The sequence below is a fragment of the Perca fluviatilis genome, chromosome 9 (genome assembly GCF_010015445.1).
Source record: "Perca fluviatilis chromosome 9, GENO_Pfluv_1.0, whole genome shotgun sequence".
Classification (NCBI taxonomy): Eukaryota; Metazoa; Chordata; class Actinopteri; order Perciformes; family Percidae; genus Perca; species Perca fluviatilis.
In genome coordinates this window covers 31043935-31050236 of record NC_053120.1, presented here as the reverse complement: position 1 = coordinate 31050236, position 6302 = coordinate 31043935, and the positions used below count along the sequence as shown (strand labels likewise).

General features: G+C 43.2%; 1 long non-coding RNA gene across 1 annotated transcript; it reads left to right on the top strand.

The window, feature by feature from the left end:
- Positions 1–787: 787 nt before the first annotated feature.
- On the top strand, positions 788–1933 carry LOC120566116. The gene is made up of 2 exons (XR_005640337.1): positions 788–1032; positions 1119–1933. It is a non-coding gene; the product is annotated as an uncharacterized LOC120566116 (long non-coding RNA).
- Positions 1934–6302: the final 4369 nt, after the last annotated feature.

The following is a 6302-nucleotide window of genomic DNA, read 5'->3' as shown; positions in this document are numbered from 1 at the left end:
CAGACTGAAAGAGCTAACCAGGACCTGGAAGCATCTCTTCGCTGCGTGGTGGATCAGCATCCATCTTCATGGGCTAAACATCTTCCCTGGATCGAGTACGCCCATTCCCTTACCACCTCTGCTACCGGCCTGTCCCCTTTCAAGGCTTCTTTGGGATATCAACCAGCTCTGTTTCCTGAGCAAGAAAGGGAATTGGCTGTCCCCTCGGTCCAGGAGAACTTACGTCGTTGTCGTCAAGTTTGGTGCGACGCCCGGGAAGCGTTGCTCCGGACTACAGAGCAGAACAAGGGCTCGATGGATCATCACAGGACCCCGGCTCCCCAGTACCAGCCTAGACAGGAGGTGTGGCTGTCCTCCAGGAACATTCTCCTGCGGACTGAATCACGCAAATTGGCACCTGTTTCTGGGCCCATTCGTCATTGAATCAGTTATCAATCCCTCTGCTGTGCGGTTTAAGTTGCCACGGGCTATGAAGTGTCATCCCACCTTCAATGTGTCACAACTGAAACCGGTCTCATCCAGTCCTCTGTTCCCGCCTGCGGATCCCCCGCCTCCCGTTCGCATGATTGACGACCACCCGGCCTACACTGTCCAACGGCTTTTGGACGTTCGGCGGCGGAGTAGGGGGCTCCAGTATCTGGTCGACTGGGAGAGTTATGGACCAGAGGAGCGCTCCTGGATCCCCAGGAGTTTTATTTTGAATCTTCAACTGGTGAAGGACTTCCATCGAGCTCACCCTGACAAGCCGGGGCCTAGAGGCACGCCGGGAGGTGCCCGTTGAGGGGGGTCCTGTTATGGTTTGCTCTCTCTCTGCCCTGAGTTGGGTGGTGTTCTGTGTTTTTCCACCTGGAGTGCTGGAGGCGTGTACAGAGGGAAGTAGCTCAAGGGGCGTGGCCGATTCAACACTGCACAGCCGGTCTTCACAGCTGCAGCTCATCTTCATGATTCACTCCTGCAATACTTAAACCCGGGCTTATCACCTCTTCGGCGCCAGTTCGTTATTTACAACCCATGTGGTAACTTGGCTCTCAGGTAAACTCCAGTATTGTCCGTGTAACCCTGAACTCTAGTTTTGACTTTGTTCCCTGAGCTCAGACTAACCCTGTGTCTCTCTCTAGTCCCTGCTCAGACCTGCTGCTTCCTCCGCTGTGCCTGCATGCTCCCCAGCCTCACCGTCCTGCCGCCGCCTCCACCTGGGACACAATCTATGTACTCAGCTCTGCCTGTTCACCTCGTGTCCCGTAACACTTGGACTCATCCCCGTTGGCTGGCCTCAAGCCTCGGACCAGCCAGGAGTTTCCCCGCCCTGACACTGCCCACAGTGATTCTCTGAGTACACCCTGCTCCGTTAAACCTTTTAAAACTGATTTTACTTTGTCTGTGTGATATCTCTGCGTTCTGGTCAGACAAACCCCTTAACATCTGTATAGTCTGATATTATAGGATTTAGATATGAATACAGTGCAAGGCAGATCATTGCAATGGTAATATATTAAGAACAATATTGTAATTGTAGGATTGAAATATACATGAGTTTGATGAGCAGAACAGTGTTTGACTTAGTTCAGTGTAAGGGTGGGTGCTATTTCTGAGTGTTCAACAGAGTGACTGCTTGGGGAAAGAAACTGTCTCTGTGTCGGCTGGTTTTGGTGAACAGTGGTAGGTATCTCCTACCAGAGGGAAGGAGGGTGAACAGTTTGTGACCAGGATGTGAGGGGTCTGCAGAGATTTTTGCTGCCTTTTTCCTGACCCTGGACCGGTACAGGTCCATCTTTGAATCAAACCTTTTGCTCCTTAACTTTCTTATACTTCACTGATTTATGTTTGGATTATTATATTTATTATTGTATTCATCCTATTCTTTTTTTCTGTTTTAAGATAAATATGTATGTACATCTTTAATAAATGTCCATTATCTTTGTACACAATTTTACTTTGTTTCATTGTCAAGTTCTTTCCCCCTTAATGCCATACCTAGAATTTGCCTAATCCACAACTGGATAAACAGCACCTCTCCTAACATAACTAGTAAGGTATTATTCATTCGTTGATCATAGCCTTTTTAGTTAGATAACAGGGAAATAGACCATCTACCAAAGCTTAACATAGTCAAACAGCAACAGTCACTAAAAGATCTAGCTACTTAATAGTAGGCTGAGGCTAATTTAAAAATTATGGTAGACTAGCGCTACATACCATCTACTATGACCAAGGTTAGGCATTTCATTTATTGCTATCTCCGGAATTAGTTAATCAGTCCCTCAATTATCATGTTATATCTGAATTTCCAGCACGTCTGTTTTTGAATCAACTTACCTGTTGAAATGTAAATTAGGCTACTGCCGATGGTGGGTCTCCCTTCCAAGCAATTTACTAGCGTTGCCATAGGAACGCTTCGGCTTTTGCCACCCGGAACAACGTCTATTATTGTTGTGATGTCATGGTGAATTGTCGTATAGAGCTTAATTCAGGGTTCCCACATATCCCAGTATTTTTCAGTAAATGATGTCAAGCCTCGAAGCATGGAAAGGCCAGTTCAGATTAAATTGCGATAAAGTTGAAACTTGCAACTACTTGTAATGTGCAGGTCATCACTGTAGTCTTTTTGGATAAGATTAGTTAGATAATGATATGATTAATGTTCCGTAATGGGAAAAAATGTTTTATTAAATCCATATCTATGTGATTGGGTAAATCAAATGCTTTAATACATATAATTTCACATACATACATACCTCTTTCCTTCTCCCTCCTTCCTTTAATATACCACTACCATAACATAGCACCAATATAATTACTTTTTGATCAAATATATAGATGTTATGATAATTACTATTATTAATATAAGTGATTATGGTTGCGATGTATTACATTGTTTTATTTTTTCTACCCCCAGTGTTGGTTTTTCTCCTTGTATTCCTACTGACGTTACTACTATTAGTGATGTCAGTGAAGATTTAGGATATCCTCACCATTACCATTAGTGTTAAAAATATTAATTGGTGATGACACCTGCCAAATGCATGTACTACATTTTTTTTTTCCATATATCTCAAATACTAATTTTAATGACTGTCACTAGTGTTATTAGAATTGTTATGCTTATTACTCTCTCTTCCTCCTTTTTCCCCTATATCTCAAAGGTTTTAATTATTACCATTATAACTAATATTATAGTTTTTGTTGGCACTAGTATTATTTTTACTGTTACTACTACCATTAACATCACTATTGTAATTACGACTATTACCTATTTCTTTAGTATTATTATGTTCATGTTGGGAAAAGTATTTGTTAAAGATTCTTATTTCCAGGACATTATCAATTATTGTCACAACCACAGGTAAATGGAACCACAATAGCACAACTCAAGTAGTACAGTTCAATGGTTTTATTAGCAAAGCTAATAATCACAAGCAACAGTGTCCAAAAACAAAAAGGTAAGGGAAAGTCCAAAAACAGGCAATGGTCACATTGGACAGTATCCAAAACAGGCAGAAGGAGAAGTCCAGAAACAGGCAATGGTTGATAACACAAGGAATCAGGATCACAAGAAACAAGGAATCACTCAAAAGCTGACAGAGGAACAGACAGACAGACTCACACTGGAGGTAAGGGGAAGACAGAACTTAAATACACAAGACAGGGGAGACAATGAGACTCTGGTTCAACAGGTAATTATAAAAGTAAGTAAGTAAAATGTATTTATACAGTGCTTTTCACAGACAAGGTCACAAAGTGCTTTACAATGTGCATAGATGATAAAAACATAGTAAAACTAGTCAGTAGAAATATACAAATACAATTATCAATAAATAAAAGACATAGGCTACCCAAAAGCTAGCCTGAACAAGTCAGTCTTCACCTGTCCCTTAAAACAGTCCACATTCTCAGCAAACCTAATGCTGGTTGGCAGAGAATTCCAGAGTCTGGGTGCCATAGCAGCAAAAGCTCTATCCCCACATGTCTTCAGACAAGTGCGTGGCGTGGATAGCAGATTTTGATTGACAGACCTTAGAGACTGGGAGGGGGTGGGTCAGTGAATTATGTTGGCAAGATAATCAGGGGCCTGACCGTGTAGAGCTCTAAAGGTTATGGTAAGAATTTTGAATTGGATCCTGTAGGTTACAGAAAGCAAGTGAAGGGAGTAGAGTAGAGGGGTGATATGGGTGCGCCTGTTTGATCTAGTAAGAAGCATAGCAGCAGTGTTTTGAATGGATTACAGGCGGTGAAGGACAGATTTGTTGAGTGAGGAGAAAAGTGAATTGCAATAGTCAATACGGGAGGAAATTAAGGCATGGATGAGCATCTCTAGTTCTGACTGAGAGACCTTAAAAAAGCTAATGTGTAAATGAAAACAAAACAAAAAAAAAACACAGGATTTGGTCAGTGATTTGATGAGTTTCAAAAGATAGGGATTTGTCAAATGTCACCCCAAGGTTCCTTAGACTGGGCTGGACCGCAGATGACAAAGGCCCAATGTTCTGCTTAATCAGAGGGATAGTACTGTCTGGCGCTATGATTAAAACCTCTCTTCCTATAGCCTGACTGAAATTTTTCATACATCTCCAAATAATCTAAAACAGCTGTAAGTTGATTAGCCACAGCCTTTTCAAGAATGTTGAACAATGGCAGCTTTGAAATGGGGCAATAGTTCTTTAAAACTGTTGGGTCCAAATTAGGCTTCTTTATTATAGGTTGGATAGTGGCATGTTTAAAATAGGATGGGACACAGCCTGCCAATGAGTTGTTGACAATAGCCACTATACTAGGGCCAATGGCAGGAAGTGCTTTTGAGAATAATGAGGGTGGTATTATATCCTGTGGACAAGAGGACATTTTCATTTTCTTGGTCAGGTTTAGCAAATCCTGGAGGCTGATTGGTTGGAAAGACTCAATGGTAATAGGCCTAGGTGAAGGAAGGCAGTCAACATTAAGGTGTGGCCCAGGCTGAATATTTGATCTAATAGACTCTACCTAATCAATAAAAAAATGACAGCAGCCTATTACAGTCATCTTGAGAGCATATTTGTCACGGTGGCAGGATGAGAGACATTATTTATGGTAGCAAATAAAACCTTGGGATTTGTCTTGAAGAAGAGATTAAATTAGAAAAAATAGGCAGACCTGGATTTCTTGAATAAATAATTAAAATCCTGCGTAAGATCCTTAAGATACAGACAGTGTACTTCAAGCCCAGGGGATTTTCAAAAGGCGTTCAGTCCTACGGCACCTCCTCCTTAGACAAGGCACGTCTGCCGTCATCCAAGGTGAGGCGTTACAGATGGGCTTAGATTTTAACTTTAAAAAAAAAAAAAAAAAAAAAAGAGCCACTTTGTCCAACACAGAAAAGCAGAGGTTGTTTAAAGATTGCATTAAGAGCTCAACATCATTATTATCTATAGTGTTAAAGTCATAGCCAAACCAGGAGATGAATTGCTGGACAGTTGTTTGAGTAACAATGCACCGACATGTCAGATGTCTCTGGCGGAGGTCAGCAATGGCAGAGAGATTAAAAAAAAAAAAAAAAAAAAGAACTAAACATATCCTCACAGCATATTAAAACATCCAGACCTAGTGTGAAAACAAGGTCTAATTTATGACCACCAGCATGTGTGGGCCTGTGAACAAGCTGCTTTAGATTGTGTGAGTCAGTAATACTAAGGAAATCTTCTGCAGCAATGTTATCGGCAACATCAGTGTGCAGGTTAAAATCCCCAGCCATTAATAGCTTTTCAAATTTAATAACAGATGACAAAGTCTGCTAACTCAGATAAAAATCGGGGGCAATAAATAAGAATGGACCCCAGGGCTGTGGGCTGCAGCTAAGGCGGAACCCCTCTGGCGGCCGGCAACCAAGGTGGAACCCTTCAGGCGGCCGAGCACGACGGTGAAGACTTTCTGGAGGGCAGACAGGACTGCGAAGACTCTCAGGAGGCTGGCAGCGAAAGGCGAAATCCATCTGGCGGCCAGCGGTGAAGGCAGAACCCCACTGGCGGCAACAGCTAAATCCTACCAGCAGCTGAGCAGGTCGGCTAAGGCGGAGCCCCTCTGGAGGCCGAGCAGGTCGGCGAAGACGGAGCCCGTCTGGCTCAGGACCACTGGAAAGCACGGGCTCTGGCTCACTGGACAGCACGGGCTCTGGCTCGCTGCACAACACTGATGACTCTGGGCCACTGCACAACACCAAGGGCTCTGGAGGACTGTTCATCAGCTGAAGCTCTGAATGGCAGGTCCACTGAGGCTCTGGAAAGCAGGTCCCCTGAGGTTCTGGAAGGCTGCACTTCAGCTGGAGTTCTGGA